This window comes from Siphateles boraxobius, unplaced genomic scaffold (assembly GCF_051911475.1).
Source record: "Siphateles boraxobius isolate OS27281-9 unplaced genomic scaffold, OSU_SipBor_1 117, whole genome shotgun sequence".
Taxonomy (NCBI): Eukaryota; Metazoa; Chordata; class Actinopteri; order Cypriniformes; family Leuciscidae; genus Siphateles; species Siphateles boraxobius.
Genome location: NW_027508719.1, coordinates 329,805 through 353,362, shown reverse-complemented (window position 1 = coordinate 353,362; position 23,558 = coordinate 329,805). Strand labels below are relative to the sequence as shown.

The 23,558-nt window shown below is 43.8% G+C and overlaps 1 protein-coding gene across 1 annotated transcript in view; it reads left to right on the top strand.

The window, feature by feature from the left end:
• The window catches only part of LOC143710664 (E3 ubiquitin-protein ligase TRIM35-like), a 90,559-nt gene that overhangs the window by 50,654 nt on the left and 16,347 nt on the right, over positions 1 to 23,558 (top strand). The gene's annotated exons all lie outside the window — the stretch shown is intronic.

The following is a 23,558-nucleotide window of genomic DNA, read 5'->3' as shown; positions in this document are numbered from 1 at the left end:
TCATAGTTTGTTTTTGATTTTTTTAATCCTGATTCTTTACGGCGAAAAAAGTCAACCGGTTTATCTTTTAACGTCAGGTGTTTGGTTTGTAAGTGACGTATTAGTTTCACAGGTTTCAAACTGTCATTTGTGTCACGATTCATGAGTTCGCTGTTTTCTTCATGTCTCGTGTTATTGTTGTTTTGTGAGTATGAGCGCGTGTGAGTGGGCGTGACCGCTCGTTCATCTGATCACCGGCTGATCTCATTATCAGCGCCAGCTGCTGCCAATTCACCTCTCTATAAAGACTCATCACAATCTCCTCTCTTTGTCAGATCGTTGGTTTGGTGTCCTCCGTGTCGTGCTTCGTGTCCTTGTTGCAGTCTGTTCCAGTTTGAGTTCCTGTTCGGTGTCTTCGTGTCCTGTCTCGTCTGGAATTTCCCTGCACTGGATTCACCTTCACCCGCACTGGATTCACCTTCACCCTCTCTGGATTCACCATCATCTGCACGCTGACCACCGAGTCCCTGCGCCACCATCTGCTGAGATTCTTGAGATTGTCTTTGTGTCTTCTGACTAAAATAAAAGAGTTAACTTGCACTTGCTTCCGCCTGATCTTGTGACAGAACGATCTGACCAAACATGGAAGCAGCAGGCGAAACTTCAACCTCATGGGAGGATTTCGTGAAAGTCAGCATCTCACGGATGGATACCCAGGAGAGAAATATGAATGATTCGGGCCGGGCTATTCAAGCTCTTGTGGCGCAGGTGTCCGAGCTCACCCAGCAAGTCCAACTTTTGCGGGTTCCCACTGCGCCACCCACGCCGGCCGCTCCCCCTATACCACCAGAGAGCGCCTTCCAGTCAGAGCCCAGACTACCAGTTCCGGAGGCCTATAATGGTGAGCCAAACTTTTGCAGGGCATTTCTAACACGCTGTTCTATGCACTTCTCCTTGCAACCCAGGACCTTTTCCACAGAACGAAGCAAAGTGGCGTTTGTGCTCACACTCTTGACTGGAAGGGCAGCTCTGTGGGGGACGGCGGTGTGGGAGAACCAAGATCCATGCTGTGCCTCGTTCCAGACACTCGCCGCCGCCATGAAGGGAGTCTTTGACCGCTCAGTCGCTGGAAAGGAGGCAGCAAGGATGCTAGCGGATCTCAAGCAAAACGAGAGATCAGTATCGGACTACTCTATAGATTTTCGGACTTTGGCGGCGGAGTGTCAGTGGAACGAGGAGGCGCAGTGGGACATGTTCCTGCATGGGCTGGCTGACCGCGTCCAAAAGGAGATTTATGCACTGGACTTACCCCCCACCCTTAACGAGTTGATCGATCTGGCACTTCGTGTTGACTCTCGACTCTCCCGAGTCGAGGGTCGGAAGGGACCTGCTCGGGGTTTCGGGGTGGTGGACGCGGTCAGCCCTATCTACGATCATGAGCCCATGCAGGTCGGTCGAGCTCGGCTTTCCCGGGAGGAGAAGGAAAGGCGGAGGTCCCAGGGCCTTTGCCTTTACTGTGGCTCTGCAGGACATTTTGCTTTCAACTGCCCGGTAAAAGGGCAAGCCCGGCAGTAAAACTGAGGCTACTGTCGGGTGGGATCTCCGCTGAGAAGACCTCATCAACATCAACGCTCCTCCCGGTAAGGCTCAGGTGGTCAGCTCACACTCACGACTGTCAAGCACTACTGGACTCCGGGGCTGAAGGTAACTTCATGGACTACACTTTTGCACTCAGGATTCAGGTTCCCCTTCTACCCCTCAGTCACACCATCGCAGTGCACGCGCTCAACGGACAAACACTCCCCACTATCTCTTATACCTCTGGACCCCTCACACTCAGCGTATCCGGCAACCATTCTGAAACCATCTCTTTCTATATCCTGGACTCCCCCCTGGCACCCATTGTTTTAGGTCATCCCTGGCTCATCAAACACAACCCCAAAATAGACTGGCAGCAGAGATCAGTGTCTGAATGGAGCAGTAAATGTCATGAGTCCTGTCTTGTGTCTGCTTGTCCGTCTGTTTCTGTTTGTACGTTTCAGGAGGAAGCAGCGGACTTGTCAAACGTGCCCACGGAGTACCTAGACCTGAAGGAGGTGTTCAGTAAGTCTCGTGCTGCTTCTCTCCCTCCGCATCGTCCCTATGACTGTGCTATAGAGTTACTGCCAGGTACGTCTCCGCCTAAGGGCAAGTTATATTCACTTTCTGTCCCAGAGAGAGAGGCTATGGAGAAATATATTTCTGATTCTCTAGCAGCGGGGTTCATCCGTCCCTCCTCTTCTCCAGCAGGGGCGGGGTTCTTTTTTGTGGGGAAGAAGGATGGGTCTTTGCGACCTTGTATTGACTACCGGGGGCTGAACAACATCACGGTAAAGAATACTTATCCTTTGCCATTGATGTCTTCAGCCTTCGAGAGGTTGCAAGGAGCATCTATCTTCACAAAATTGGATTTACGTAATGCTTATCATTTGGTCCGCATCAGGAGGGGGGATGAATGGAAGACTGCTTTTAATACCCCCAGGGGGCACTTTGAATACTTGGTCATGCCTTTCGGCTTGTCCAACTCCCCAGCGGTCTTCCAGGCACTCGTCAATGACGTGCTGCGAGATATGGTCGACCAATTCATATATGTCTACCTGGATGATATATTGATTTTTTCTTCTTCTCTCCAGGAACACGTGCAGCACGTTCGACGAGTGCTTCAGAGACTGCTAGAGAATGGGCTTTTTGTCAAGGCGGAGAAATGCGCTTTTCATGCACAGTCTGTTCCTTTCCTTGGGTACATTGTGTCGTCTGAGGGAATGCGTATGGATCCTGAGAAGGTTAAGGCTGTGGTGGATTGGCCAAGTCCAGATTCCCGTAAGGCCCTACAGAGGTTTCTGGGGTTCGCCAATTTTTACCGGCGGTTTATTCGCAATTTCAGCCAACTAGCCTCGCCTCTGACCGCCTTGACCTCCCCCAGAACGGCGTTCAGGTGGTCAGATGCAGCGGAAGCTGCGTTTGCCAAACTAAAGGGCCGCTTTGTTTCAGCCCCCATCTTGGTTACCCCTGATCCATCACGTCAGTTCGTGGTGGAGGTCGATGCGTCAGAGGTGGGGGTAGGTGCAGTGCTATCCCAACGCTCTCTCACAGACGACAAGATGCACCCATGCGCGTTTTTGTCTCATCGATTATCCCCTGCCGAACGTAACTATGATATTGGTAATAGAGAGTTGTTGGCAGTCAAGTTGGCATTGGAGGAATGGCGCCACTGGTTAGAAGGGTCGGGGGTACCTTTTGTCGTCTGGACAGACCATAAGAATTTGGAATATATCAGAACTGCTAAAAGATTGAACTCTAGGCAGGCTCGGTGGGCACTTTTTTTCGGACGTTTTGACTTTTCTCTCTCGTACCGCCCGGGCTCCAAAAACATCAAGCCCGATTCTTTATCACGCATTTTTGACCGTTCCGATCGCCCGTCTACTCCCGAGTGCATTTTTCCAGAGACTCTAATTATCTCTACACTCGAATGGGAGGTCGAATCGAAGGTCAAGACGGCCTTACAAGGGGTAACGCCTCCGGTCGGTTGCCCACCGAACCGCTTATTTGTGCCAGAGGAATTACGGTCCGACGTTGTTCGGTGGGGGCATTGTTCCAATGTGGCTTGTCATCCAGGAGTTAGCCGCACTACATCTTTAGTCAAGCAACGATTTTGGTGGCCACGTATGGCTCGCGACGTTCACAGTTTTGTTTTGGCTTGCTCAGTTTGTGCCACTGGTAAGACTTCCAATCGACCCCCAGATGGGCTCCTTCAACCGCTGCCGGTCCCTTCGAGACCCTGGTCCCACATCGCTCTAGATTTTGTCACCGCCCTCCCACCCTCTCAGGGTAACACGGTAGTTTTAACCGTGGTGGACCGGTTCTCGAAGGCGGCCCACTTTATTCCCTTGCCCAAATTGCCCTCAGCCAAGGAGACAGCGGTAACAGTCGTTAACCACGTCTTTCGGTTACATGGCCTCCCGACAGACGTGGTTTCCGACAGAGGTCCCCAATTTGTGTCCAAATTTTGGCAAGAGTTTTGTAGATTACTGGGTGCGACTGTTAGCCTGTCCTCAGGGTTTCATCCCCAGAGCAATGGCCAAACTGAGAGAGCCAACCAGGATTTGGAGAGAACGTTGCGATGTATGGTTTCCAAGAATCCTTCCTCATGGAGTCAACAACTTTCAATGGTGGAGTACGCCCACAATTCATTACCAGTATCATCCACGGGCCTATCTCCGTTTGAGTGTAGTATAGGGTACCAGCCACCAATTTTTCCTAGTCTGGAACCCGAAGTCGCGGTTCCCTCCGCCCACGCCTTTGTCCAGAGGTGTCACCGCACTTGGACTAGAGCCCGGGAGACTCTACTCCAAGTGGGAGCGCGCACCAAGGCCAAGGCCGACCGCCACCGGCGGAGGCCTCCCGTATACGTCGTCGGTTCCAAAGTGTGGCTTTCTACCAAGAACATTCCTCTCCGTTCCGTTTCGAATAAGCTTGCTCCCAAATTCATTGGCCCGTTTACTGTCACCAAGATTATTAGTCCGGTGGCAGTCCGCCTCAATCTTCCTCCAGTGTACAGGAGAATTCATCCCGTTTTTCATGTATCAAAAATTAAGCCAGTTTTTCGTTCTCGTATTAATCCGCCTGTCCCGGTTCCCCCACCGCCGCGACTCGTAGACGGGGAGACCACATATTCGGTTTATCGTATTCTGGACTCAAGGAGGAGGGGACGCGGGTTCCAGTACTTGGTGGACTGGGAAGGTTACGGTCCGGAGGAGAGAAGTTGGGTGCCTGCTAGAGACATTCTGGATCACTCCCTTATTGATGATTACAATCGACAGGTAAGGGAGTCTGGGGACGCCAGGAGGCGTTCCTAGGAGAGGGGGTACTGTCACGATTCATGAGTTCGCTGTTTTCTTCATGTCTCGTGTTATTGTTGTTTTGTGAGTATGAGCGCGTGTGAGTGGGCGTGACCGCTCGTTCATCTGATCACCGGCTGATCTCATTATCAGCGCCAGCTGCTGCCAATTCACCTCTCTATAAAGACTCATCACAATCTCCTCTCTTTGTCAGATCGTTGGTTTGGTGTCCTCCGTGTCGTGCTTCGTGTCCTTGTTGCAGTCTGTTCCAGTTTGAGTTCCTGTTCGGTGTCTTCGTGTCCTGTCTCGTCTGGAATTTCCCTGCACTGGATTCACCTTCACCCGCACTGGATTCACCTTCACCCTCTCTGGATTCACCATCATCTGCACGCTGACCACCGAGTCCCTGCGCCACCATCTGCTGAGATTCTTGAGATTGTCTTTGTGTCTTCTGACTAAAATAAAAGAGTTAACTTGCACTTGCTTCCGCCTGATCTTGTGACAATTTGCAAGCACCTCAGAACATACAACACACTATGGACGTGGTTCGTAATTAAGTGTGATGCACGGGAATCCGTATTTTATTTACTGTTCGTCATACTTTCGTCGTTTTGATGCACCCAGGCCTTTGGTTTTTGCTATTAATCCTCTCTGCGTGGAAAGCCCCGTTGACGTGGAGGGTTCGACATCAATTTGCGGAAGTTGTAAGGGTTCAGTCGGACACTCTTCTTCTTTTTTGCCTGACGGTTCACCCGTTTTATCACTGGTATTATTACGTTTAAGCCACCGGTCCATTTTTGGTTTGTTTTAATATTTAGCTTCAACTCGATCGCGTCAACTCTGCTCCTCTGCTCTGTAGCCAACTAATATGTAAAGGTCGCCTCGCCTGATTAGCTGCGGGACTAATCAGATTGCCCCCTCTAGTGGATGACTAAAGATTTGCTATCTTACATTCACGTTTCACTTAAGCCTCTGAATTCACAGTTTCTCGTGCCCCCCTTAACAGGTGTTGGCGCCCCCCTAGGGGGGCGGGCCCCACAGGTTGAAAAGCCCTGGTGTAACCTATAGGCTCCTCACTCCTAATGTTATTTTGGTCCTGCAAAATGAATATTAATAAAATAAATCAAGCCACAATGTCTTCCTTCTTTACATATTTTTATTCAAAAATATTAATTTCTCTGCTGTGGAAGGACTTAGCCTACTTCTTTTTTTACAGATAATTTCTCCAGCCTTTGAAAAAATCCTCTCACAAGGGACATGTTGCTGGCATGCAAAGATATTTTTTTAGCTAGGACATACAAATGAGGAAAGATTACTGCTCTCTCTTTCCAGTAAGTTAGTGGATCATGAGTTCTGGGCAAATACGCATCGTTGATGTATTTTTTCAATTCCACTGTGGCATCAGCTGTAGGATTGTGTATCATCTGGGTTTGATGGATACGAGTAGCAAAAAGTTCCCATAAACTGTCCTGTGTTTCTACTGGTGTTGATGTTGATGGTGATGATGTTGACATTTCTGGCTCTGAATAAAAATTAAAACAGCAATTAGTAACAAATGCTAAACTGACGGCATATATGAAGTATATATTACATGAATCAGATTACATAACATAACACAGACTGAAACTGCTCACCAGGATTTGTGTTTGAATGCATCAGTGAAGCACACTCCAGTGTCATGTGCTTTTCAGTGTCCTGGGCTTTGGCAGCATTTCCAAATGCCATATTTTTGAACCTTGGGTCCAGCAGTGTAGCCAGTGCCAAGGCTCTAAAACTCTCATAACCTCCACATCTGGACTGCAGACCTTCTTGCAGATGTGAGCCTATGAGCCAAAACAGGAGAAAAAAAATATAATAATGACAATAATATGACAGTTATGGCCAATTACATAGTATGGTCATTGTGGCCTACCTAATTGTACAGTTGATTCCTGCGTTGCATTTCACACACACACACACACATCTCACTTTATTTGGGGTTTCTAAATGGAAATGCTCCCACAGCACAGATGTACGGCATCTCTTCTGGGGAGCCTCCATTTTATCTATCTATCCAAATCTATCTATCTATGTATTTAGATATGTATATATAATATGTATCTATAATCTATCTATGTATTTAAATATGTATCTATAATCTATATATATGTATCCATATATCTATCTATAGGCTATATGTATCTATCTATCTATTAATCTAGCTGTCTATATATATTTATATCTATGTATCTATTAATGTGTCACTATATGTAGGCTATACTCTGTGCTATACTCATGCGTTGATTTCTCTTTTATACAGATGTGCGATTGTGTGGTCTGTTTCCGACCGTGTCAATCAAACGCTGATTCGGCGGATCACACCTGATGAAACACATCGTGAAACACTTCGAGGCTTCGTTTGGCCATAGTCACGTGACATGGGTGTTTTGAATCACGCTTCGAATCAGTGTTTCGAAACATCTGCGCTTCGGGATCTCACAAAGCTTCGGAACGACTGTTTCGCGTCAGCCATCCCTAATTGAAATCTGTATGGTGTAGCATTGAATGGTGTCAGCTAATTTTGTTTGGTTTTCACTCATGTGACTGCTTGTTTGTGTGATGCTTGCTATGTTAATAGAATTTGCTCAATCTGTAGTTTGTTCTGTGTAGTAAAGATTATTTGTATGTTTCAGTCCACAGCTGACGTAGCCACAAATTCAGCTGCTGTGGTTGTAGGGACCGGAGATACGGTAAACGATATACATGCATTTATCTGTGTATCTGAATGAGTTTAGCCCTGATATTTATAATGTTGTTTTATCTTTAGCATCGGAATTGCATTACTGTGCTACAGGACTTTGTGTAACCTTGCAAAGTAGGCTTATATTTTATTCCTTTGTTGATTATGTGCAAGGCAATGTAACTTTGGAACTTGCAACTAATGTTCTAATGTGTTTGTTTGTTTAAAGGCGGACCAGACCAGCCACTGTTTGCTATTGTTATTTATTTTTTCTTTTGTGTGTTTCGTTGTCAAGTGGTTTCTTTTTAGTCAATTTCAAGATGTCTAGTGCCCTACTGTGATTTAGAATTGATATCCTGTATTGGGTATCTACGGGGTGTTATATTTTGAATGGTGGTTTAAATACAGGTTGCTCTCCTCTCTCTTTGTCTATCCACAGCGTGACATTGTACAAAGAAGGCTCTTTCCGTGGTGAGACTGCACTGGTTGACATTTTGTAGTGGTGTGTATACTCAACTTCGACATGGTATTTTGTAGTGAATAGTTTAGATGCTAAGTGTGTAGTGAATAGTTAGACGTTGAGTGTAAAGTGCATGTACTTCTTGGTGTTGGGTTTGCTGTCTCCCTCTTCTGTCTACCACAGTCACTGATTCGGGTGGCGTGTACGAGCCGACCTAACCTTCTTATCCTGAGGAGAGTAACACTGCTTTCCCCAACCAATGAATTTTCGGGTTAATTTTAATTATGCTGTTGGTATTTTAATAGGTTTTTTTTTTTAACGAAACACTTGTAATAAACTTTATTTACTTTTGTATAACACATGCCTCTTGTTCCTGTTCGGGGGTAAATCAGAGTTCACGACATACAACCTTATATACTAAGGGTTCAAAAGGGTTCCTCCTGCCCTTACCAGGAGGTGGCGTAGTCAGGTAAAAAAAGGTGTTCTTTCAACCCTATTAGACACTACAGTTGTTTACTACTTTTGGGAGGCCTAGTTCCACAATCATACCAAGTAGGGGTGGGAATTGGCAAAAATGTGACGATTCGATAGTATTGCGATATTTGGGCCACGATTCAATATTATTGCGATTATCAATATATTGCGATACAGCAAGTATTGCGATTCGATTCTGCGATATTGCGATTCACGTCCCCCATATTATTCAAAGACATTACAAAATATTAGGAAAATAAGACCGCTCACCTCACTTTAAATGTCACATTTAATTCTGTAAACATTATCTTCTACACATTAACTGAAGTGCAAAAACTGAAAAACTTGTTCTTGAACATTCGGGACACATTGCAACGGTTTCATCACTTGCCCACCGCGGCACCGCAACAAAAAAAAAAAAAGTTTAAAGCGTTAAAAAATGTTTAACGCAATTACGCAGTATCCGTTAAATCCTGCCTGTATTACACACACACACACACACGACCCACAGAAAAGACGCGCGTCAGTATCAAGTTCTCTTTCGGGCTTGAACAAACCATAACACACACAAATTATGCCAAAATGTCAGTTTTGTCGAGTGTTCTCATAAGAGCAATCTTGAATTATTAAAATAAACGTAGAGATTTGTGAGAAAATGTGACGCGTGTCAGATCGCGTCTCTGTCCCACATTGCACTGCATTAACCAATGTACAGCTATGTACGCTCAACGCCTGTCGCTTACTCGTTTTCATTCACTCCTTCAAGTGAACAGTAGCCTATTAGTGGACTAACGTTAACTTAGGGAATAGCCCTAACTTAGTGAATGAGGGTTTAGAGGGCGATTTCAACCCATGTTCTCAAGCAGTGAAAAATAGAGGACAACCGTAATACTGAAGCCATTTTCATTTGAATTTGCTGTCGAATGTACGACAACAAAGCACCGCAACAAGCGCCACCTTGTGGATGTAATACGCAAATGTAAATGATCAGAGTAAACTCTGAGAAATCCGGAAAGTAAAACAGATAATTTTATAATTAAATATCGCAATACTTTGCGCTACTGTATCGATATAATTGCGTGCGCAAAATATCGCGATACTGAACAGAATCGATTTTTTCCCCCACCACTATTGTGCGGCACGGTTGAGCTGGACACTTACAATTTAAAACCTTTGTCATTTTTTGATGTTGGTGTCTTCGATGATGGCCTGGATAAGACAAATGTTTCTTGTTTCACATGTAAAGAACAATAATTAGTCATAAACATAGATATCATCACATCCATGCATTACTATTTCAATGCCATTTTAAACTTCTTATGACATTTACTGTGCGGTAAAATTATTTTCCCATCCTGATTTCTTGTTTTGTGTCTCAAACTAAATAGTGGGGTCTTTTTCATAGATATCATTATTTAGCAAAAAAGAGCACAATTGAGCGGACAACTTTAGTTCAGCCTTATTGGAGGGTTTTCAAGCATGAACTGCCTGTTTAAGGTCCTGCCACATCTTCTCAATTGGTTTCAGGTCAGGCCTTTGACAAGGCCACTCCAAAACTGTCATTGTGCTTTTTTGAGCCGTTCAGAGGTGGATTTACTCACTATTCTTTGAATCATTGTCTTGTTGCTTGAGCTTCAGTTTGCAGACTAAAGATAGGACATTGTCCTTTAGCATTTTCTAATATAAAATAAGACAAATTCAGTTTCTAAAATGTTATTCTTGACCCTTTGGTGACTTTGAGCCACTTCTGGGAAGGTTTGCTACTGTCCTGAGTTTTTCCCATTTGGATATAATGGCTCTCACTGTGGTTCTTTGAGTCCAAGAGCCTTTGAAAAAGCTTTGTAATCCATCACAGACAGATGTATTTCAATCACCGTCTTCATTATTCCTGGAGTTTCTTTCACCTTTGTCAATAGTGTGTTGCTGTTTAAGATTTGTAACCAACTTCATGCTGTTGGCCTATTTAAGTGTTTATTTGATTGAACAGGACTGCAGTGATCAGGACTGGTTGTGTTTATTCCAGTTGAACAACATTATAAATACAGTTTCATAGATTTGAGGAATTAGTAACTATGGGGCCAAATACATTAGCACGCAGGCCCAGTTAGTATTGGATAACTTTTTTGCTTCATTAAATAACATTGTCATTTACAAACTTTAGTTTGTGTTCGCTCAGGTTGCCTTTGTTTTATGGTACGTTTTAATTTCTGAATCAATTTAGTATGATATTTACACACAAACAGAAGAAATCAAGGTGGGGGTAAATACTTTTGCAAAGATTTGTATGATCATATCACTTTATTTCCCTTTCAAAGGAACTCGCGTTGCGTCGATTGACGCTAAGGGAACGCTTTGCGTGTTGATGTATTGAAGCACATGTAAAATCAGTCCAATGGGGTGAGGGGATGTTAGAGACGGGTGACGTCATGAACCAAGAAACTATATAAGCCTGTTCAAACCCAGCCGCTACAGCTTCTGTGTTTTCACAAGCGCTCTATGTGAAATCGTCCTTGTTATTTGGTGTTGTCTGTTATATATATATATTTAGACTATGGCGAGCACGCAGCAGTTTAGAGTGTGTGTGCACCCCTGCCCGCATTATTTAACGGGTGGGGACACACACACTTTATGTGTTGTTTGTTTGGGAGAGGAGCATGCAGGTTCAGCGCTGGAGGGCGCTGACTGTGAGCACTGTATTGTGCTTCCCTTGCGGACACTCCGATCCCACCTGGCGTTTTTTTACGAGGACGCCCAGGCTCGTGTCCCCCAAGGCTCAGGTCCCGCTACTGCGGAGGCACAGCGAAGACTTCTGACTTGGGTTTCGCAAATGGATCTGTCAGCGGTGTTAGAGATGGGCTCTGCCTTATCTCTGACTTCACCTGACAGATCTAATGCCTCGTATCAGGGTTCGGAAGCACGCGCCGCGGTTTCTTCCACCCCGATACAGGCACCAACACTACAGCTATCCAGTTCCGTGGGACTGGATGTTGTTAGTGTTTATGCTCGTGATACTGAGGATTCGCCACCTCAGTCTCATGCTTTTGAGGAGCTTGTTGAGGTTGTAACAAGAGCGGTCAAAATATTAAATATGGCAGGCAGATAAGCAGGACATTCGTTTAAAAAGCAAACTAGACAAACGCTTCCTGCCCTCTCGTTCACAATCTCAACGCCTGAGCCTTCCGTTTTTTCCCGATCTCCACACTGAGGTGTCGAGATCGTAGAAGAAATCTGTGTAATATAGAATGTACGGTGCACAATCATTACACAATATACAATATAATTTCAATATATTACACAATATAAAGAGCACGGATATGGGTAAATGCCGAAGGTGGAAGAGACGCTCGCGAGCCATCTCTCCCCTGATTCTGCATCTTCCCTTAAAGCCACATTATTACCCACCAAGCCAGTTAGAGTAACTTCAGCATTGGTGGGTAAGGCTTATTCAGCAGCTGATCAGGCTGCAGCATGCCTTCACACAATGTCGCTGCTGCAGGCTTACCAGGCTGAAATGTTAGGAGACATTGATGAGGGCGGGGCTATTGGCCTGAATGCAGTTTGTGAACTGCGTCGAGCCACAGATTTGTCTCTCAGGGTCGCCAAGGAGACGGCTATTTCTATCGGCCGGTCTATGGCAGCCCTGGTGGCCACTGAGAGACATTTCTGGCTCAATTTGAGCAATATTAAAGAAAAGGAGAACAATTTTTTTATGGATTTTCCTATCTCTCTATCTGGCCTCTTCGGCGACGCAGTGAACACGGTCATCAAGAGGGTTCAGGAATCAGCCATACAAGAAAAGGCTGCCTTCCTAAAACTTCTCCCTCGCCAGACTCATGTCTCCGGTGTTGCTGAGTGGGAGCAGCCCCAAACTTTTAAAACCAGCTCCTCACATCGTGCCATACAAAAACAGAGAGTGGCTTCCCATGTTCCCCCACAAAAAGACTGTGGACACGGAAAGCGCGCTCAACAGCAGCCTTCATGGGATAAGACGTATCTGAGGACCATCATTATTTCCAAGAAAGCTGCAAAGAAAAGGGCAGTTCCCCACCGATGCAGAGCGGTTAACACCTCATTTTACGGTGCCCGTCTCCCTTCGGTGCCCTCGGGGGACCGTTATGCTAACCCTGCCACCTCGTGTGTTACAGGGCGCAGCTGTCTCCAGCGAGCACATATCTCAGGTGCCACCCGGAAACGTAGTGGCCCTGGGATGCCCGCCCCCTCCGAGGAGGGTCCTGGAGCAGTCAGTTCAGTCCTTCCCTGCCGGTTCACCGTTACAGGATGACGGGCTGATTGCTCAACAAAAACTGAATCCAGAAACCTCTCGAGAGGCTGGTACGTCTAGTAGAATTCTTGGCAGAGCGGAAGCTACTGCCAAATATTTCTCGTTGGGTCCTGCAGACCAAAAGGGGCTTTCATCCCACCGTGGTGAGCCCCGAGCAGGTTCTGGTAATGGAACAAAAAGTGAAAATCCTGTTGGACATAGCGGTCATAGAATATGTACCTTCCTTTATCAGGGACACCGGTTTTACAGCCGGTATTTCATCGTTCCAGAGAAGGATGGGGGGTTGTGTCCCATTTTGATTTTAATAGTTCTGTACGTTTCCGTCATGTAACTAAAGTTCAAAATGTTGAGACAAATCGTGCCACACAGATCAGATCCGAGGACTGGTCTGTCACGAAAGATCTCAAGGACGCATACTTCCACTTTTCCATCCTTCCATATCACGGGAAGTTCCTGAGGTTTGCTTTGGGGGGCAAAGCATACCAATATCGAGTTCTTCCGTTCAACCTAGCACTAACACCCCGCACTTTCACGAAATGCGTAGATACAGCTCTGGCGCCACATTGAGATGTCGTTCTCACCCACATGAAAAAGATGGGGTTACGGCTAAACGGCAAGAAGAGTGTGTGTTCTCCATTACAGAGGACCACTTTTCTAGGGGTAGTGTGGAATTCTATGTTGATGCGGCCCTGTCTCCGGCACGCATAGAGTCCATCCTTTCAGCTGTGAAAAGAATAATGCTAGACCAGTCACTCACTGTCAAACAGTTTCAGAGACTGTTGGGTTTGATGGCAGCAGCGTCCAGCGTGATACCGTTTAGCCTGCTGTACATGAGACTCTCGCAGTGGTGGCTCAGGACCAAAGGGTTTTCCCCTTTTTGTCGTCGCAGGATGCTAACGACAGATGCCTGGTTCACGGGCTGGGGGAGCGATCCTGGAAGGACGCTCAGTTCAGGGTAAGGATTGTAGGGTCTGGACCAATCAGACACACACTAATTATTCATATTCACTATATTTAATGAATATAAAGGTCTATGAAACTCTCCCCCAAAATTAACCTCACAAATGAAGTTACTTTGTCAGCCGGGTGTCCGGTTACAGAACACTTTAAGACTGATAACAGACTTTACGACCTCAAAGGAATGTGGCCACATGCGCCACATGCTTAAGAGAGAGAGACCATCTTTAATTAAATAAACTTTGCGGTGTTACTCTGATCTATGAAGGAACATGCCTCACAGAAACTGTGATGATTTACTGTCTCGTGTACTATTAGGTATAACAACATGGTATGTTTGATTGGGGTGTATGTGGTTGAACAACCACCCAACGGTCAATATAACCTCACCTGTATCATGCTTCCTAGCAAATTAATCCTCATTTAATGACACACACTTTGATGTACATCACCTTCTCTTAGAATGCAATGTGAATTTGTTATGTCTATTTGAGCTTGAATGAACAGTCTAAGCATGCTGGGGACAAAGACCATAAATCAACTAAGAGCCGCTTCCCCTCTCGGACATGTCACCTTACTCATAGGTCCATTCAAACCTTAGGGGTTGGTTCTTTTCTCAGGGTATATCAGAGGCAGGCAACAGTGACCGCTCTCTCTTAGTTTTTTCATCCAGCCGCAACACTGTTCTGGTGAGACTGGGGAGCCCCCTCCCCCTCCACGGAGGCCCCAGGGCCCAGCAGGCCTCGATTCCAACCAGATCCGGCCTCATGGAAAAGAGAGAAGACTCTCTCACAAAAAACCAAGGACAATCTCAGGAGTTTTGGAACAAAGACTCCAACCAACAAAGACTCCAACCAACAACGACTCCAATTTTCAACAACTTCAAGAATTGTTCCCATTACAAATGCAAGTATTCAATTCAATGAAATGTGAAAATGAATTCTGATGGTTCTTCTCATAGACCCTCTTCCGGTTTCCAATTTCATCCTATCACTAACCTATTTATGTATTCATGTGTGTATGTTGTTTAGTTTATTTATATTCATATAAATATCTATATTTAGTTAATAAAACTTGTACATAATATGTATTTGGTTCTGTTTTGTTTGCAATACAAGTCACTTTACGATCACGGTTTTTGCTACTGGCTCAAAGTACTGTACAGGCGAAGAAATAATTATTCTTCGGTGGCCATGGAAGATACCCTTTATTAGAATAAATTAATAATCAAAATAGTTCGTTGGAAGAACTGATTAATTGATTGTAATATTAATTCACCCACATCAAGTTAATCCAATTAACTGACCCAAATATTTATAATTAATAATAACAAGATATTATTGATTATTAATATTTCCAAAAAGCTGAGTTCCTTACAGGATGTACCCGAGGGTCAACCCCCAGGGTCCGAAATTAACTTTTTGGCTCACCTGCCACGGGGACTGGTAGATGAAAAAATCCACCAGCCAAGCATATTTTTTACCGGCCAAAATAATAAACAGCCTTTTTGTCTCACATATACATTTATTTCAGTACATTTAATTGAGATAAGGTATTTATGTTGAATAAATAAGAGTACATAGAAGTAAAAACAGAGCAACAAATAATAAGATATGGAAGATGTGAGCATGGAACTAGTGCTCATAACAGTACATTTGAAGGTTTCGTAAAACTATCCGATACTTAATCTAATGAACTTAAACCTCATAGTCATCCGACTCCTCACTCTCTACCACAATTACCCCTTTTGCATGGTCCATGAATTCTGGCCTCCTACTCCTAACAGAGTCTTGGTGCCACAGCATCACAGCTTTGCTTGGATCATACTCCCTGATCTCTGGAGAGGACAGCTGGACCATAAGGAGATCTGACAGTGTATCAGACTTTAGGTTGGAGCGCCAATCGGTTTTCACCTGTTTCATGGTACTAAAACCTCTTTCACATTCAGCTGTGGAGGCAGGGAAGGACAGGACTAGGTCAACCAATGCCAGCAAATCAGGGCAGGAATGCTGATGGCTCCTGTTGACATGGAACCAGGATATCTTCTCCAGGGACTGGGGCTCTTGGTATATCAGCACCTTCAGGACTGTCCACTGGTCAGGGATTCTTTCAACATGAATGCCAGAGGCCTCAAGGACAGGCTTGAAGTGGTCCACCAAGGTTTCCAGTTCAGTGTCACCAAAATCTAGAATAATGTTATACAACATTACAACATTACAACAAGCATCATGCAGTTTTACTTCTCAAACTATAAAAATATGATCATGAACCTGACTGCCCTGTAATACAAAACATAAAGTAACCTGCTGCTGCATCTCCTGACTCTGGCCAGTTGGTGAAGCTAACCAGCTTGGTTGCACACAGGACCCCTATACTGGCATCCTGGAACCTGGTAGTCATACTCTCCACTAGACTGTCAATCATTTTGTCCTGTGAGGCGACGTGGGTCTTTATGTCACCTCTGGTCAGTGAAATTCCCTCATAGCTGTTGGCCATTGTGGCCTTCATCATGGGCCCTTTTCTGATGACAAAATGCTCAGTTTCCCATTCTATACAAGACACTCTTTCACATTCTCCCTCTCTTATTGATGTAGTAATCATTTCTATTAATTCTCTTTAAGTATTTCTTATTGCAGCTTAAATTAACATACTTGGTTTTGTACTTCTTAAGTACTGCCTGTGTTGAGCACAAGAAGCTGTGGGCTTCTGCTATGGTGATTGTGGACCTCTGCAGACAGGCAGACAGGTTGCTCAGGTGGGTTAGTGTGTCATGCAGGAAGCCACAGAAGTGGATAACAACAGCCTCCCTCACAGTACTATAGTATTTCCTGGCCTTTGCTTGCTGGACACCTCTGACATTTTGGGCATCAGCAGATTGAATCTAAAATGCATTAAGAACAAAGACATACAAATAGACAATTACTTGCTGTTAAAAAATAATAATGACATGTTTTATTAGTGTATAAAGTATTGACCAATTTTAAAATTATTTCTTATGTACTTGACAATTGACATTACATATTGATGATGACTTTTGGAGTACATAATATACCGTAGCAATCTAGACCAATATCTGTTCCAGGTGCTGGACAAGCCCCTGGTAACCTCGCAGGAAGTGATCCAGTGCACGCAATAGGTGTCCTACCCATCGGGTCCCGCCAATTCTGGTGGGCACCAGTGGTGTGTGCCCAAGAGCCTGAAAGCTGTTTATGAGGTTTGCCCTGTTCAGTGAACTGGTGTGGTAGAATGTATAAAGCCCACTGAGGAGGTCTTCTATTTTCTGAAACATCACGTTGGAACGGATGGCATCAGAAAAGGCGAGTTCAAGGCGGTGTGCCATACAGTGGATGCCGATGATGTAGGCCCTGTCCCCCTTCAGCTGGCTGACCACACCACTCTTGGCTCCAGTCATAACGGCAGCGCCATCAGTTCCCAGAGCGACCAACTTACTCTCCCACCCATCACACACTCCCTCCATGATGTCGCTGATGGCTTTACTTATATGTGCGGCATCTGCCTTCTCCACTGCATTAATTCCAACAAACTTAGACTCGATCTTGCCCTTGTGACAGAATCTGACATACACTAACTCCTCCTCTTTTACAGAGCTGTCTGTGGAGCCATCTGACATGATGGAGAGAAATTTTGTGTTTTCTAGATTTTCTCTGATGTTGTTTCTCTCCACCTCTGCAATATAATGCATAAACTCTTTGGCCTGCTTCTCATTTCTGTATGTTGACCCCACAGCAAATCCTTTTTGTTCATCCAAACTGGAAAAATCAAGCATTCAAATTAATTAAATAAAATTAATTTTAATTTTTAACAGTAAAAATTAAAATAATTAACAGTATGCATGCTAGCCCATAGCTTCGTATAAAATGCTAGTCTAGCTACAAGAGGAAAAACTTTTTTACTTACTCGCACATCCACTCGAAGTCAGAAAGTGGCCTGGCCTTCTTGCCAATGGCATGTACAGTCCTAAACAGTAGCTTCATCTTCTTGCTGGTCTGCTCTGACATTGCCATTAGCGCTGTCACGGAAGTTTTCAAGAGTAGAGGCTCCGATTGTGCCAGGGACACAGACACGCAGGCAATGTGACACTTGCTGTATTCATGGTCACGAATGTTCTCAAGTTTCATCGTTTTATTTCCGATGACAAATGAGTTGTTTCTATTTTTATCTTTAGCATACTGGCGACACACAGAACAACTCATCACGACAGCGTCAGAATCATATTGTAGCCATCCTCTTGACAATCCGTTATCTCCAAACCTCCATTTCTCACAAAACTTTCTTTTATGTAATTCGTCCCCCTTTTCGTCTGTGGGTTTTCTTTTCAAAGGTTGGCTCACTCCTGGTAAATATCGCCACATAACAGCTAATAAGCGGCAGCTAGCTGCAGACCGGTTACTCCCGCGAGACTTGGAGCGCTCGTTCTGTGGCTCTAATCTCGTCCCAAGATTAGGATGCACACACACGCAAGGTCTCTCCCTCTCTCACGCGCGTGCGCTACACGGTTTGGAGCACAGAATGTGCGAGATCTTGCTCGCTCGCTCAAGATTCCGGTAGATTTTAACTAATTTGCGGGCATCAGGGAGCCGCTATCAATATGCGGGAGACTTGGATGTCTGGAACATTCACCCGCCAGTGTGACGGATAGCTTTTGAGGTTGACTCGCCAAACGGAAAATCTACCCGCATTTGGCGCTTGGCGGGTGTTAATTTCGGACCCTGTCAACCCCTTTCGCATGATAATGATTACGCGGCAATGCCTACATGCCCTGGTTATGTGGAAGAAACCTTGGTTCCTGTGCCAGGTCCCCATGTTTTTAAGAGCTTCTTGTTGTCGCAGGATGCTAACGACAGATGCCTCCCTCACGGGCTGGGTAGCGATCCTCGAAGGACGCTCGACTTAGGGTCTATGGAGCCTACCAGACCTCAGGGGCCACCATGTGTGGGTCCACACAGACAGCACATCGGTGGTCACCTATATAAGTCATCTATGAGCAGACATCCTGTCGAGACAGGGGCTGAGGCCCAGGGATTAGATGTTCCACCCCGAGGTGGTGGAACAGATACAGTATGGAGGGAGTTCAGCCAGGCTCAAGTAGATCTGTTTGCGTCTCGAGAGACGTCTCACTGTCCACTCTGGTTCTCCCTCACGCATCCAGCTCCTCTCGGACTGGATGTGTTGGTACAGACGTGGCCGAGGCTACGTTTGTATGCTTTTCCCCCGATCACTTTGCTCCCGGGAGTTCTGGAGAGAGTTCGCAGGGACGAACTTCTTTTAGCCCCGTGGTGGCCAGGCAGAGTACGGTTCAAAGATCTATTGTCTCTCCTCTACGGGCCTCCTATGGAGCTTCCCGTCAGGGGAGACGTTCTGTCCCAAGCAGAGGGCTCTTTATTTCACCCTCGTCCTGAACTGTGGAACCTGTGGGCTTGGCCTCTGAGGGGGCCCAGATCATAGGGTCAGGTCTCTCAACTGAGGTTGTGGAGACCATTCTACAATCCAGAGCTCGCTCCACGAGGAAACTTTATGCCCTGAAGTGGAAGGTTTTCACTTCATGGTGTAGGAACCCACTTGCTTATGAGTTGACCGGACAGCCTTCACCTCTGGCGGTGCAGTCTCACTAAACCAGGAGTATGGCGGCCTCTATGACCTATTTCTCAGGAGTACCTCTACAAGAAATTTGTGATGCGGCAGGCTGGTCCTCACTTCACACATTTATTCTCTGGACTTGGACTCCACACCAGGGTCCCGAGTGCTCTCGTTCTAGTGCTGCTAGGCTTGATTTCACACTGGACAGACTCTTCTTGCTATGGTGCCGTTGGTATAGACCAGTGGTTCTCAACCTTTTTTTGAACAAACGGCCCCCTGACCTCTTCATAATACTCTTAACGAAAACATTAACAAAAAAATTAAAAAAAACTTTTATTATTACAGCCAAACATTTACAACAATGATACCTGAAGCCTTAGTTTGTGGTCAAAAAACTGAAACAGAAGTTGCTTATTTTATTTAACCTACTTGTAAAAGCCTCAAGTTGAGAAATATTGTGCTTGGGGAAAAAAAGCAAAAACACATGGATTGTTTGAAATGTATTGCAAATGAGGGCTCACACACACACATCTTTTTAAGATTAACCAATCACGTGAACAATAACTTTACTAAATGGCCAATGAAAAAGCAGCGATCGTTCGCAGTCCGTGTATCTTTTGGTCATTTGATTTTCCTTCCAGAAACGGGTATTAAAAAAAAACAAAAATACAAAATTAAAATTAAAATACAAAGTGTTTCTCTTTTTTGATTTGAGTTTCATTTTCTATTTCGGATGATAAAAAATAAAATTACTAGTTTAAAACCGAAACGAAAAACGAGCTTCCGTGAACGACCGCGCCAAACAGACGGACCACAATAGAATAGTAGCGCAATAATTCTGCCTAAAATATGCATATGATATTGCTGAAATATTTGTTGTCGGAGACAATAAATGTGCCATATGTGGAATTTTAAACCTACAATTATATTTTTATGGAAGTCACCATTATAATGGGGTAATCAAATGCAGGCTAATATAATTAGTTGTGTTTTTGTTTTTATTTTAATTTTTAGTTTAGCCTTTAGTCATTTTAAAAACAAAAGCATTATTTTTGTTTTTAGATTGTAATGTTACAATGTTAGAATGTAATGTGATTTTAACCACATTTTGCACATAATATATATTGCATACCAAGGTTATTATAGTTTTGCTTTTTTAAATTAGTTTTTATTTTAATATCGTTTTCAAATTTGCTTTAAATTTCAGTTTAGTTTTAGTTAGTTTTATTAATGGTTTTGTTAGTTTTAGTTTACTTTTTATTTTGCAAACACATTTCTATTTAGTTTTTATTTTATTTAGTTTCAGTTTTAGTAATTATAGTTTAGCAGAGCAAACAGAACACTTCCAGTGTAGACCAAAGCGAGACGCTTAATTTCAGCAAAGTTTAATGTTTGCCCAGATTAAAGTTAACTCTTGAGAAGCAGCTTAATAATAAAAATAAAATAATGGTTTGAGATTGAACAAAGCACCAAATAAATGGAACTTAAAAGTATACAAGAAAAAAATATGAAAAATTCAGACAAACTAATTCATATTAAAGATGAAATCTTGTTAAAAGTGCCTAGTTTACTTTATTTCAGCTGTAAATGTGGCAGAGTGACCACTGGTACATTAAAAAAAAACCCCAGCTCAATTCATCTGACTGCAGCCAACACAACCTGCTGTGAAGCCAGTGTGATTACATAATGAAGTATCTATGCAGTGTGTGTGTGTGAGAGTGTGTATATGTTTTTCTATCCTGGTGGGGACTTAAACCTGAATACACACAGACTCATGGGGACTCGTGTCACTGTGGAGACCCAAATTGAGGTACACAAGGCTATAAATCATACAAAATTAGTTTTTTTGTAAATGTAAAAATGCAGAAAGTTGTGTGATGGGTAGGTTTAGGGGTCAGGTTAGTGTAAGAAGACAGAATAGTTTGTGCAGTATTAAAACCATTACGTCAATGAAGAGTCCCCACTAAGATAGTGCACCAGATTGTGTGTGTGTGTGTGTGTGTGTGTGTGTGTGTGTGTGTGTGTGTGTGTGTGTGTGTGTGTGTGTGTGTGTGTGTGTGTGTGTGTGTGTGTGAGTTGGTTTATGTGGTTTATGAGGACACAAATTTGTATAATGACATGTGTATTACACTGGTATTACAACTTATGGGTGGTTTATGAGGACATTTCAAAAGTCCTCATAAATCAAATGGCTTAAAAAACATACAAAACAATGTTTTATTAAAAAATTAAAAATGCAGCATGTCTCCTGTGATGGGTAGGTTTAGGGATAGGGGCAGTGTAGGGGGATAGAATATATAGTTTGTACGGTATAAAAACCATTACGCCTATGGAGAGTCCTCATAAACCACATAAACCAACGTGTGTGTGTGTGTGTGTGTGTGTGTGTGTGTGTGTGTGTGTGTGTGTGTGTGTGTGTGTGTGTGTGTGTGTGTGTGTGTGTGTGTGTGTGTCGTGTCCTGGTATTCCATACATTGCGGGGAAATGTCTCCACGTGGATATTATTAGCAGTAAATGTTTTATAAAAACAAAGATAATAACAGCACCTTTCAGCCTGTCAACCTCCATGAAAACATGACATCTCAAACATAGTAGCCTAGAACATTAAAGGTTTTTTGTGCGTGACGAACTTGTTATGCTGTCGCACCCGCGTCTCGCAAATGAAACGGCATTCTAAAAATGCTGCGCTCAAGTTAAAAGAAATCCAACTTGCCTCTTATTACCTTGTGTTATTTCCCATTCCACTGCAACAGACGCATCCTTTATGAACAGCGCTTAGCACTAGCCATGTGTTCCACGTTACGGTCCTTCATTGAGCGCGTCACAGCAGGACAGCGGTTAATCGCCTCAGCAACTCCACGCGTATGAAGTGCCATATCAGCCACAGGTCGGATTTTCCGCCAAAGTAAAGAGCTTAATAACGAAAACTATTATTTATTTTTTCTAATTATTATTTTATTTCAGTTAGTTTTTCAGTAACTGTTGTTAGTTTCGTTTAGTTTTAGTTTTTCATTTATTATGAATTTTTAATTTTATTTCAGTTTACGAAAATGTTTTTTGACCAATAGTTTTAGTCTTAGTTTCAGTTTTCGTTTACGAAAATAACCTTGTTGCATACCCTACATTACATTCCCTATATTTGTTTCCATATCCTTCAATATCAACATTGTTTGGATATCATTGAACAGGATGTGAAATAACATTTTTATTTTAAATAAAAAAAGATTTTCTTTATCCAAATAGAAAAAAATAGAAAGTACCGAGATATATGGCTTTTGCCATCTCCAAGTCCAAATGTGCCTCAGGGAGTCCCATCAAACTTTTCATCCATTTTCATTGCAAAATCTCCTCACGTTTCTTGCGGAACATCCTCTTGCTCGCCTATTTAATACTTGTGATATCTGCGCTAAGATTTCTGTGGATGACAGGCCTTGTTTAGCAATGTCTAAAATCCTAACTGAGTCAACTGACCCTGTCAAATTTGGCGCTCTTGTCACGTAAGTGGCCACATCCGGTCTCGGAATGTGAACAAACGGGCCTTTTTTCGTTTCTGTTTTAAATTAATTTAATTTTTTGTTATCCGAAATAGAAAATGTAACTCAAATCATTTAAAAATTTTCGCTCATCCCTTTCTGACTCTGAAAAATAGAAAAGGTTTGTATTTTAATTTTTGTATTTTAAAGCAAAAATCAAATAGCCACTTGTTTTTTTGTTTTTTAATACCCGTTTCTGAAAGGAAAATCAAATGACCAAAAGATACACGGACCATTCGCGCACTCAATTCGGCAATATATAATAGGCTTCAAATTTGAATAGCCGTCATTGATGTCAGCTTGAGCCGGAGTGCTCCTGAGGTAACGTTAACCAAACTGGGACGTCTGCGGTACTTCGTCTGCATGTGCAAAGCTTAATAGGTGCTCCTTTAGACGGGACGGAAAACCTGCTGGCAAAGCATCGGGAGCTGGATGTTCGTGGGTGAGGGAATAAAGCCATAACTAATGTACTCAACCCTGTTACTGTCTGCACTTGTTTTCCGCCATGATGTTTGATTGACTGTTTTTTGATATCAAAATTGTTTTAGCCTACGTAATTGTGCATGTGTGCATTTTGATTGGACACATTACTCTTAAACCGTGAAGCTTGTGTACATTTTGATTGGACACATTTATCTTAAACCACAAAGCAGAGTTCGGAGGCTGTTGTCAGTCCTCA